Source organism: Hippocampus comes, unplaced genomic scaffold (genome assembly GCF_001891065.2).
Source record: "Hippocampus comes isolate QL1 unplaced genomic scaffold, H_comes_QL1_v1.1 scaffold112, whole genome shotgun sequence".
In the NCBI taxonomy this organism is placed as follows: domain Eukaryota; kingdom Metazoa; phylum Chordata; class Actinopteri; order Syngnathiformes; family Syngnathidae; genus Hippocampus; species Hippocampus comes.
Window position 1 is genome coordinate 2,324,650 of NW_017805841.1, and position 13,197 is coordinate 2,337,846.

Here is a 13,197-nt window from a genome sequence, read left to right on the forward strand (position 1 = left end):
ACACCCAAACACCCACACAAAGACACACACACACACACACACACTGACACTTGTTACTGTAAGTCCCATCGACTTTTGCTTTAGTAGTCACTTGTGATGTAGTCAAGTGGATCAAAGTTCCCCCAAAAGTCATTAAAAGACAAATTCAATTTAACTGGCCAATTGCAAACAAATTACAGTCAAATTACAAATTACACTTCAACAGCCAATGATTGACACTTGCACGTACTGGTCAACCAGCTTGCTGCTCTTGTAAAACTGTGTGCCCCGGTGTTGTTATTGAGGAACATTTTCTGTATTGCAGATTTCATTCATCTTGAATGTAATCCTGCGATGGACGGGGTGGGATGAGGCGTGTTACTCTGACATACTTTTGTACAGTATGAATGGATTAACAATGCCACTTACTCACCATTGGGAGAAGTGAAGCCATCGGCGACCATCTTAAGTTGCCACTCTCCTAGCTTGCGAAATGTAAACCTAACCCAATGTCGTTTGTGAAAATAGTTGTGAAAATCTTTGTGTTTGCAAGACTGCACTATAGTTTGTACTGTACAGCGGTACTGTCAGTGATATTGTTTTGGGCTCTGCGTGGGTCTCCAAACAGGGGGTCTTGTAATTAACTTGTGTACACAGGCATGGCTAACACACTTCACAGGACATGCACTGACCTGTCTACTGTTCATCTGCTCACATTTGTCATTTTCACTCCTGGAAATAAACACAAAACTACTTAAAAACTGTAAAAGTGTCACAGAAGCAATCACAATTCTTGAGAAAAAAAAATCGTACGAATATTTACACTCCCGCGCACCCCAAAATCCAGTGTGCGTTGTGCGATTTGTGGTCTCCTCAGAGCTTTCTGACTATGAGCACAATTCATTAGTAATTGACCGCAGCAGCCTCGCTCATGAAATATTAACAGTCTTGTGGTGAATAATTGATTAATGATATGAGGCGGTCTGCAGCAGCATTCTGACAATAAGAGCAGCAGCAAGAGCACAGCGGCCACACCGCCGATTCATGCACATCACTCAACACACACACACACACACACACACACACACACACACACACGACTCAGTCATTCACTCATTTGTAATCTCTTGTATTCATTCACATTGCACACTCACCCCTAGTTCACCTGACCACTCATTCATTCATCGTTCCATTTAGATACATTACTGCTGACTTCGCTGGCAGTATATCATATACCAGAGGGTTCATTTGGCAATGCAAAGTGTAAAATGCAGCACTGAAGTAACATAGTCTTTACAAACTGTGCTGTTCATTTTTACATCCACGTCAGTTTTCCCCATTAATGTCATCATAATTGTTTAAATCAAATTTGCATTAATTCACTTGTGAGGATATTTATATTTGTCAAGTTGGAATCCAGTCGTTTACTGCCACCGATACTGGTCAATTATGATTTTAAGAAGTCCCGCCCAGCTTGTCTGTGAAATTCAGGTTTGTAAACAATTGTAATGACTCATTGATCCCTATAGATGGCAGCATTACATCACTTTGGACTTGATGTCAGCACAGCTTTTGAGTAGCCCATAAAGATTAGGGGGTGAATTACATCTTGTCATTTTGATTATGAGAATCCTAATCAGAATCAGAATCATCTTATTTGGCCGAGTAGGTAGAACACACAATGAATTTGTCTCGAGTACTACAGGCTACACTAGTATTGCAGTAACAAGCAACTCTGATAAACAAGGACGTGACATGTAAGTATTGAAAGACTTTCCGTAATGTAAAGGTACCGTTGTCCCACCCAATGACAGCTGGGCAACAATGTGCGGAGTATCGAGCAGAGATAAAGTGATCACTGATGCAATACAATACCATGACGGTTGTGCAGTTGGTGCAAATAATCTTTGCACCATTTTTAAAATTAGCAGTAGCAGTACTTGTAGTACAACTTTAGGTGTGCAATTATACAGAAAGTCCTTGGCCGCTTTAAAGTGTCTGGTGCTGTGGAATATTGATCATTGACAGGGAGACAAATGCCAACATGTTGGAAGTAGGACAAGTTTAGGCAGCTCACAGGCATCCCTTTTTCAATCTTGTGTTGTTGTTTTATATTTGGAGGTGTCACAAAAAGCAAACATAGAGCCAAAGTCAATATTGTGCTCGCTATGTTTCTTTAAAAAAAACAAATTTTCTCGATGCACTATATGGTAAGAAATGGGTGTTTGTTGTAAATGAAACTCATGTTTTGTTTATTATTTACTAAAGAGCAGAAGAGAAAAATCTGGAAAAATTTATTTGGGAGAAAGGTGAGCGTTTACTCATTTTCTGGGTGTGCTCCATGCTGTTATTGTCATTGAGCAGCTACCGCCACATTTATGGCACATACAGTTTCACGGTTTTGCGCTTCAACACATTTTTGTTTCTTTAACACACCCTGGCAAATTCCAAATTCATTTTAGTCGACACAGAACAGCTTCACTGTAGACACATTTTACAGGGCCTGTACAAAAGAATGACTTTTTCTTTTCAACCCAGTTTTTTTATTTTTATGCGTTTTGCTTCACTCTAGAAAGTCATCAAATTCCAGCGTAAAAAGAAAGACAATTAGGGTATTATTATGGGTACCAAATGTCAACTTTGACTAAAACAGTTTGGAAGGGCTGAAGACTACTTTAAGGCTACTTGAAGCTGTCAGCAGAGTGCGATCTCAGCGGTTGAAGAGTCAATGAAAAATTCATGTTTCTTCATTTGGTCAGTAGAGATCCTCACGAAAATACGTTTCTTTGTTTTATTCACCACATCACAGTCAACTTTAATACACATACATCTTTTCTTTTTTACTGTAACACAGTGAAATGTGCACATTTACATACGTCTTCCTATCCACATGATATTGATGCAGGTCCTAGAAGTGAACATTGGGAGAACGGCACTTGATGATGATGATGACACTGATGATGATGATGATGATGATGGTGATGATAATGATGGCACGGAAGATGAGAGCTAAATGTCACGCTGAGGGACGAGCGAGCTATTCGCAGAGAGACAAAAAGTGAGACGACGTGTCCACTGTCAGCGCTGATGAAACGAACCGGGACCAGTCACACGAGGCCATCTCTCCCTTTTAAATCGACTAATGATCTGTGTGTGTGTGTGAGTGTGTGTGCGTGCGCGCATTGGCATGTGTATGTGTTCGGTGTTATAAGGAGAAAGCTCCATTCACAATCACACGTTTTAATATTTAATTGATCCGATGGGAAGAAATGTCACTCATGACGAGACCCAAAAGAGCATTTAAGTGTGATACGTCTACACTACGAGTGAAACCTTGACGTACAAATAATCCAATTTCACAAGTTTTTTTGAATAATAAACTTTCTCCCTTTTTTGCTTATTTTTCTCCAATAATATTCCATACTGAAGCATCACTAACTGATAGACTATAATGCAAGCTAAAGAGAAGAAGAGAAGATTAAATTCAGTAAAGATTAAATTCACTTAAAGTGATTTTTGTGGTTTCCCTTTAGCAATTAAAGAAAAACTGTTCATTTCATTACACGTGACTTTATTCTATTTTTACTGCTAGCAATGTTTTTCAAGTTCAACACTGGAGATTTTTTTTTTTGGTGGGTTGGGGCATGGGGCTGTGGAATGGATCCATGGCATTTCTATTCAGGAAGGTTGATGTTGACTTGAATTGCAGATAATCTGGGTTATTACATTTAGGTACCATTGCACTGCTTTTCGTGTATCACAGCATTGTATGTTTAAATGTGAATGCAATTTTTGCATCGTTAAAACTTGGTCGGGCATTTTTTCACCGTTTTTTGACAGCTGGATATTTGGTATGACTTTGAGGAAAATAACTGCATTAGAAAATAAGGTATTAATGACTTTGACTCGACATTTTTCAAATTCTATGCCCCCCCCCACCCCCCTCCCCCCTCTCTCTCTCTCACACACACACATACAAAATGAAATTAACATAAAAAAATAGTGGGATACAATTGATGATTCCAAACAACAATTTTTGTCTCGAACTTTTTTGGGGAATTTATGCCCTTTTTAAAAACACGCAATCTTTAAATGTGTTGACTAATATAATCATAACGTAATGGCGGGTTACATTTAGTTTGATGAGAAATGTTGACCCGATTTCTTTATTTTTTTGTGATTAAGTGTGCTACTTGTACCCTGTTCTAATCCTCCTATATTTAGCGAATCTGGTCATTATCTGCTATGAGATCCTGTTATCTCTGGCGACATGCATGCTTGAACAGCGCCCAAATCATCCCCCGTCCATTAATCTGCCATCTGCTTCATTATCACAGTTGCTATTTGCGAAGCATTCAACTCAGGTACACCGACCCTCCCAACATTTTTGTGTCGCCGTGCTCAAGGTGGCACATGAAACAAAGTTAGGAAGGACAGATGAAGCCAAAAGATGCTTTTCGGAGTGAATGCTACCCATGAGTCCCTGGGCATTAAATTGCTATTTCCGGCCTCACTGCACTGGCCGCTATTACAAGCTCCGAGGAGATGCCCAGGTGGGAACTTGGCAATGGAGCAGCGTTTTCTGTTATCGCCGCTGCATGCGGTCCAAAAACTTCCCAAATTAATTATAGGATGACAGGCTGTCCTCGATGGAATCCCAAACGTTATTGTAGTCAAACCTGAAGAAAGGGAAAGTGTTGACAAATACTGTGTGTCTCGGATGCCTGGAGTATGATGGATGAAGCAAAAAAGGTGCCTATATTCATTTTGGCTTGAAATATGGCAGGGATTTTCAAGCCCTGTCTGAAAATCACTTACCTGAGTGTTCAGTGCATGTGGTTTGAATTTAAGCTCTGTTAAAAACTAACAAACAAATAAACACATAAAAAATACTTCACCTGTAAAGTAGAAACCAACTGAATATAATATACCCATCTTGAAATTTGACATGACTTTTCAAGCACCATGTGAAAATCATTCAATGACTTGAACTTGGAATGCGGCATGAATTTAAGTGCTGTTTAAAACAAAACTAAAAACATCCAGTAATAAAACAAGAAGTGGTATGAAATTGCTAGCTCTCGAAATTTGGCATGGAATTATTGGGTTCGCTCGAAGTTTAGTGTGTCTCTTCTAATCAACTGCTCAAAAATGGTCAAAGAATTTAAAAACATTGAAATTTCGAAAGTGGAATGCACTTTCTGTGTTCAGGCATGAATTTTCGAGCTACCTGTTTCAAAAGAAAGGCCTTCAACTGCACCTGCTTTTGTTTGTCATCCTTGTTTATCTTGCTGCTTCTAAACCGTTAGATGAGACCGACCATATGTGCCTGGTTGTGTTGGTGTGTAATTACCTGTGCAATTTTATGCCGACGTTTAACCGAGGCAATGGAGCCATTTTGGGAAAATAAACTTTTTAAGCGCTGGATGGTCTGAAGCTCTTAAGTGTAGTCATTTCCTGCTCCAGCTATCTTTTGGATGGCCTGTGTGAATCTAAACCAGACAAAACATTTGGCACACATTTCCAAGTTCAAATAGATCCTGTAAACCCACTTTTAAACTTCAACAAATCTATTTTCTACATTGAAACAAATGGAACCGCTATTAATACATTCCCGCTGCCCCCGATTTTTTTCTAATCAGAAAAATTACACTGCATGATTTTATACTGTGTAAAAGAATGTTGATTCACTCATAACACACTTCATCTCACCCCTTCTCCTCCTCACACAATTGATCATCTAAGTTTTTTTTCATGCTTTAATTTAATGTGCTTCATTTGCTTCTTCTAAGCACTCACTTTCTTAGTACTAATTTTTATGTAAAAACAAAACTCACAATATCTGCACTAACAACGGAAAATGCAAGCACAGAACACAACACATACCTGTAGTTTAACGGAAGGTCAAAAAACGTAAACTGTTGGAGGGCAGATGTTGCGATGTTTGCTGCCGCCATCTGGGGTGTCTGAAGTTCATCCGCGATAAGATATTTTTTTTCACAACACAAAGCAAACGAAAAAAAACATGCTACCTGCGAGCGGTTTCGTTTAGTATTTCGTGTGTTCCACAGTTTGTCCCGTTCAATAAGTGATCCCAGTGCAAAGGTGACTAAGGCTCTCCTTGAGACAACAAAGCTGTGTGTGAGATGCCTCGGTGTGAAAAATAGGTAACCGCGTACGCCGCTCAAGACGTTAAACGTCCGTATTTGTGTCTTCTGCTGAAGAATAAAAAAGTAATGAAGGTCACGGTGCTGATTTACGCACGGTGCTTGTCTAACTTTGAAAGGACACATCTCTTATTATTCTTCCTTCACGAAGAACAGGGGGACCATTTGCCACGCTAGCCGGGCCGATGCGGAAAATCGGAAATGCACTTTGCATGCTGGCTCACAGTTGGGTCGAGCCGGCTCCAAAACAGACCACTGAGCAGCAGAGATCGCCATGTAAATTATTCTTGATGACGTTCCAGGCCTTTATTTTCTGCACTGTTAGACAGCCCCGTGGGATGTCAAATGCTCCTGCTAATATCATCCAAAAGGTGACACTGCCGCCAGTGAGTCACATATACACAGGTAATTGCACACTCCGGGCATACTGTACATGCTGTATAGTGCCGTGGAAAAAGTTATGTGCCCTCTTCCTGAATTCAGATTATTTATTCATCACACTGAATTGAACATTTTCCATGAACACAGAATATTCTGGATCAATGTGATTGTAGCATGATAAACTTCATCAAGAACTCTTCTGAAAAGAAGACTGAGCCAAACATGGACATCTTCACAATCCAAAACAGATAAAATGTAGCTTGTATTTTCTTATTTGGATCAATGAAATTGAAATGTCTATGACACAACTAAAGCAGAACCTTTAGACACCCCTTTAGAGACATTCAAGTAAGTTATTATTATTATTTTATGTTGCAGTATTTTTATTGCCATCCTATGTCAAAACGGTTCACTACAGTAAGCGCTGTAAAGTTTCAGATCGTGAAGACAATTTTATAAATCACCAAGACAAGACAAGCAAATACAAAATGTGGTTTCTAAATGATGATTACATTCAGGCGGGGGGGGGGGGGAACACAATCGAATCTGACCTCAACAGTGATTGCAAAATTGAGATGACTGTGTTTAGCCACAATATTTGGAACGCCAATTCAATTTCACAGGCCACACTCAGCCCCGGCTACTGCTCGATTGGTCAAATCAAGAAATCACTTCAATAGACAAAGGGAAGCAGGTTACATGAACTCAAAAAGAAACGCATCATGTCACGATTCAAAGAAATTTAAGACCAAATGATAAGTGATTGATTGGAAAAATCTATCCGTATGGAATTGGTCACAGAGCCATTTCCTAGGATTTATGACTCCAGCGAACCACATTCAGAGCCGTCATCCACAAATAGAGAAAACAAGGAACAATGGTGAACCTTCCCAGCAGTGGTCAGCCAAACCAAAATTACACTCCAATATGACTGAGTTCGAACAATTCTGAAAAGAAGACTGAGCCAATATTCCTCCACATCAATGCGAAAGACTCATCGACCACCAAGGTCACAAACACATATTAGGTTTAGGGATAAATCTTTTTTTTTTCCTCATCGGACCAGCTATGTTTGGATAATTCCCCTCTCAAGGAATAAAATCATAATTTAGAAAGTATTTCTTTCAAGGCACTGATTTTTTTGGTTTATGTGTTAAGTGTGTGAGGAACAAGGCAAGTATCTGGCATATGGTAAATAATCATCCAAAAGGCACATCGGTTTGAAATTTTTTATCCAGGTTCAGCTCATTGGGGTCTATAAAACATACATGAAGTCTGCCTGATGGAATTTGCATAAATTTGGCACAGGGGCATGAGCGAAACAAGTGTGTCAAGTTTGTGCAAGCTTGGTCCACAGCACTTTGAAAATTTCACTTTGAAGTTTTCTACAAAACTTCAGACAAAGAGTTCAGACTATAAATGTAGAACAAAGATTTTAGTTCGTTAGTTTACTAAACTTTGCTCACTGGCTCAATGCACTGACACACTTCCATAATATTTTAGCAAGGTTGGCAAATAAACATCAGCCAAAAATTTATTTACGGGGGCGTGGCTTACCAGCGAAATTGTCCTCAATTCACTGATCCTTAATCTAGTCCACGAGTGTCAAAGTCAAGGCGCGGGGGCCAGATCTGGCCCGCCACATCATTTGATGTGGCCCGCGAAAGAAAATCATGCGTGTCAACTTGCGTGATCCTTCCCAAAATCTGGACTGAAATGTCAAAATTGTCATGTGTAATAAATGACATTGAGATTTTGCAATAATTTTGTGACCCTGTTTACACTCACTTCAACAACAATGGAACAAACAACAAACAAATAGCTGTTTTGAAGACACATCACAAGGAAGCAGTGACAGCTCCGATGAAGGCTGAAGTGACAGCTGAAACTGTCAGCCAGGTATGAGTTGAAAAGAAAATGCACCCAAAAAAACCATTGTCTGGAAAAAAAGAACCTTTAAAACTAATTTAACAAATAAATACAGTCAAACCTCGGTTTTCGAACGTCTCTGTTCTCGACCAAATCGGTTTTTGACTAAAAGTTTGAGTTTTTTATGCCTCGGATTATGACCGAAAATTGGTCCTCGACCAAACTGAGCGCACTTGACTCCTCCCGCTTTCCTTACACGAGGAAGTGACGCTTCCTTGGGTAGACGAGGACGTGACGCTTCCTCGTGTAGCGTTCTATTGTGAGCAGACGTCTTCAATAAAGATTTTTTTTTTTTTAAAGAGCGTGGTTTCGGTTTTCGAACAGCCCTCTGGAATGGATTATGGTCGAAAACCGAGTTATGACTGTAGTTGACTTGAGTGATTGCAAAACTAGTAATCCATCAATTGGTTGTGTACAATTTATGCGAAGAGATGATTAAACATTTATTCGTTTTCACTGTCGTAACGGCCCGCCGAGGGAAACCGTAACTCCAAAGTGGCCCGCGACAAACATGAGTATGACACCCCAAATCTAGTCATTATAAAACCCTGAGAAGATCTGTCCAAAACGTCCGTCATGAAATGCTTCCGGAAGCCATAGGGCTGCCACAAATGCCCCCACATAAGTGTAATCAGCTTGAAAACTCAGGCATAATTCCAGCCCAAGGTTCAGACTTTTAGTACCTTAGTGCAGGGGTCCCCAACCTTTTTTGCCCCACGGACCGGTTTATGTCAGACAATATTTTCAGGGACCGGCATTTAAGGTGTGGCGGAAATAATACAACAAAATAATATGGTATGAGCTGCATGAAAACTGTGGTGTTTTCGAAATATAATAATAAACACAAGGAGCGTCTAATCTGGCCGCAACACTCCAATCGCTATGGCAATGTTTAATGCCTTCAAAATACGATACAACGCAAATTCAAAGTGCATGAAAATGACGACTCACCACAGCACCGAGCTTGATTTTCTGCAACCAGACGGTCCCATCTCGGGGTAATAGGAGAGACAATGACACCGCAAGTGTGTGGTTTATGTCCAGTCTACTTCGTAATTTTGTTTTCGTCGCCGTTGCTGCATAATCCCCCCGCCTCACACAGGTAGGATGTCGGAAATAGCAAAAGTGCTATTGTGGCGATCTCAGAGTATTCAGACATAACTTTAATCCAGTTGTCTCGAACGTACTTTTAAGGCCGCCGTCATTTGCGATCTCCAGCAGTTTTTTTACTCATTTTGCGAGCTCCGGTGTTTGTTTTTAGCCTAATTGGTCGCGTTACGGAGAAGCGTGGCTTGACGTGTGTCAAGCTGGACACAGACGGATGTAACGGAGAATCCGGTAAGTTTTCAAAATAAAACATCTTTCGTATTCCGAAATAAATAAAACGGAATTAAGGCAAGTTCTTTCTGTGCGGCCCGGTACCAAATGCCCGGCGGACCGGTACCGGTCCGCGGACCGGCGGTTGGGGACCCCTGCCTTAGTGTACTGACTACACATTTATGAAATTGGAGCTAGATTATTCAAGAAACATGGAGGCTATGTTAAAATTAGCATAAACATATGGTGGGTGGGTTGCATTTAGGATGGGTGGGGGCAAGTAAGCAGGATAAGTAGACATAGTCATGTATTCCCCGAGAACCGGAGACTTGATTTTGCAGCAGCCGCGAGTTGAGTATGTGGGGCGGCATACATTAATCACAATGATTTTTGCACAGAGTGACAGATACTCATATCAGCATTTACATAAACAAGGAGAAGTGCTTAGGAATCCAAAACGGTGCCCCATAAAGAATGCACGGCTTCAGACGAGAACGCCGGTGTAAACGCTGAGCGCAGCGGCGAGGAGCCTCGGCGAGGCTGCAAGCGACAGCAAATAAGAGAGTGAAGAAGATGGATGGTGCAACACAGGAGTCGCCATCTGCAGGTTCAGCTCACATCAATGAGCTTGGAAAATGTTCAACTGAAATGCGCTTCAGTGGTTCAAATAGTATAAAGTAATCACTTTAGTTTGAGTGTGTGTCACTAACACCCCCGATCAAAATGTTGATTATAATATTTCAAAGCAGTGGTCCACAACCGCAGCAAAAGGTGGTTCTACAAAGTATTAACCCCAGGGGGCTGAATTCACACTATTGTCCCAATTTTACACAGTGCAGAGGTGCAGGGTTCGATTCCGGCTCCGGCCTTCCTGTGTGCAATTTGCATGTTCTCCCCATGCCTGCGTGGGTTTTCTCCGGGTACTGCGGTTCCCTCCCACATTTCAGGTTAATGGAACACTCTAAATTGTTCATCTATGTGTGCCCTGCAATCGGCTGGCAACCAGTGCAGGGTGTACCCCGTCTAATGCCGAAAGGCACCTGGGATAGGCTCCAGCATGCCCGTGACCCTCCTGAGGATAAGCGGATTAGAAAATGGATGGATGGATATTTGAATCCTGAAATGTGGCAAAAGGTCAAACAGTTCAAGTTTGCCGGTAGGTCAGTATGTTGATATGCGAGTCGGGTAGGTAGGCAATACATAGGTGGGTCAGGTAGGTCAGTTATATGCAGGGTAAAAAGGTACGTTGGTAGGAGAACTAAATCAGTCAGCTGTGTAGGTAAGGTTGGTAAATCACATCGGTAGGATAGGTAGGTATGTATGCGTGGAGGCAGGCAACTCAAGTAAGGCTGGTCGGTAGGAAGGCGGAGGCATCTAAATGCCAACTGTTCAACGTGATGAGTCATAATCAAATAACTTCCATCCAAAGTGGAGTGTATCCAAACGGGTGTCGCTTTCAGACAAGACTATAGTGTATGTGAGTGCGCGTAGGTGTGTGTATTCAGCTCTTCACTTGTGTGCTCCTCCAGTGCACACATTCAGGCAATAGGTGATGCGATGTGTTTGAAGTGTGGCTGCTGTGGCGGCGGCGGCGCCAACCCGAATGTTGCATGCCGCCGGATGGCTTTGTTGCCACATGAAACGTCGTGAAGGAATGAGGGGAGCAGGGGGATGTGGGGGGGAGCTGTTGGAGAGAGACAGAGCGGGATCCGCAGCTGAACCCAAGTAACCCTCTAAGTGAGAATTTAACTCAAAGTTAAACTTTTCCTGATTGTCACTTCATCGCTACTTCTGCGGCAAAACATTCGAGATGCAACTGTCGTTTTGGACTTCAGTCGAATAAGTTCGGCGGAAGGATACACTGGTATTGAGAATACTGAGTCAAATTGGGAGGTAAAGTCGCGATGAAGTTCATCAGGGAGGGTGTGTTTTAGACCTCCTTGCGGGGTAACTCCTAAGTATCAACTTTGGAATAAAAAGAAAAAAATCTAAATATATTCACATATTAAATGTGGTTATGTTCATGCAAGCAAAGAATATGTGTGCCACAGACACTCAGCGTTTGCAAACTGTATGGAATAAATCATAAAAAACAATTTGTAGTCAGAAAAAGGAAGCATCCTGATGACATTTTGTTAAATGTAACATTTAAACGGTACCAGAAAATTCAAGTTCTCTTTATTTTGTAGTACAGCAGATGTATTTCCAATCTGAAGCTTGAAGTAAGCTCACCCATTCCCAAGGTGACATCCATTTCGAGTTTCGTCTTTGATATGGACCATTATCAGCCCTCTGTTGGAGGTGCAACCCACCTTCCGGCAATAGCTAGCAAGGGGTCTTTTGCTTGAGTAGTTGTTGACGGTGACACAAAGTCATCGCAGTGTTAAAAGCAGTGCTTTTTCAATGATGTGGGCCAATGTCAGTTTACTCAGATAGGAAAGTAGATCAGCTAAAAATGGTTAGGGCAGCTAAATCAAGCAGTGAAGGTAGGTAGATATGTGACTGAAGTAGGTAGGTGTGAAGGCTCATGCACACAAAAAAAAAATGTTTGGAAAGCAAACTTGTAAAATGCATGTGTAGCACCTTAATCTGACCTTGGTCGACTTTATAAAAGATGGATTAAAACACCCAGACTATTGGACTGGAAATCAAATCCCTCTGAATTGTTTACACTTTCGTCAATCAAATTTCGGAGAAGGCTATCTGCACATGCTCCTGCCTCCGTGGTTGATGACAACACAGAATTACATCCAAAAAAGAAGAAGAATCCAATTTGAGAATTGATGCAGATTCCTATTTGTCGTTTGTTATTTCAGGTTTGCATTGAACATCAGGATGAGTTCAAAGTATCTCCAACAAGAGTGATCGCGTGAGAAAATGTAACTGTTTAGTTTTCCACATTTGGTGGCAACAGTATTTTATGCCTCGTGAGTCACGCTTGCATTTGCTTGACAGTGATGGGTGGGTTTTGGGGTGTGGGAGTGTAGAGGGGGCTCGTTTCATTCATCTGATTTACATCGCCCACAGCGGTGCGCTCTTTAAAACGCAGCGGGGCTCTTTTATCATAACCTTGATCCCTCCGACTGAGGGCTGACTTGACTGACTTGCGTGTCAGAGCTCGGGGTGTCGCGCAAGCACCTTGCACATCTAATTTTACCGCATATATTCTTGTCAACACCTAAATAGTTGCCATATTTTTGTGCTTGCGCTCATTTTCGACATATGCTGTGTTCATTTGCTACCAGGCTTCCCCTACAGGCATAAATATAAAGCCACAGGGTTAAACATGCGTTTGCTGCAAAGACACGGAAAGAATAAGATGACGAAGTGGTGGAAGAAGTACATTTCCAGAAAGTTTCCGTTAAAATTACAGGCAGGGAATTTTGGAAACATCACAAATTGGATAACTTCCATGGGAATTAAC

General features: G+C 41.3%; 1 long non-coding RNA gene across 1 annotated transcript; it reads right to left on the minus strand.

Annotated features, from left to right (window-relative positions):
* Nucleotides 1-3,989: 3,989 nt before the first annotated feature.
* LOC109526734 (uncharacterized) lies at nucleotides 3,990-12,127 on the minus strand. The gene is made up of 4 exons (XR_002170402.1): nucleotides 12,006-12,127; nucleotides 5,333-5,471; nucleotides 4,798-4,832; nucleotides 3,990-4,658 (listed from the first exon to the last, which is right to left on the minus strand). It is a non-coding gene; the product is annotated as an uncharacterized LOC109526734 (long non-coding RNA).
* Nucleotides 12,128-13,197: the final 1,070 nt, after the last annotated feature.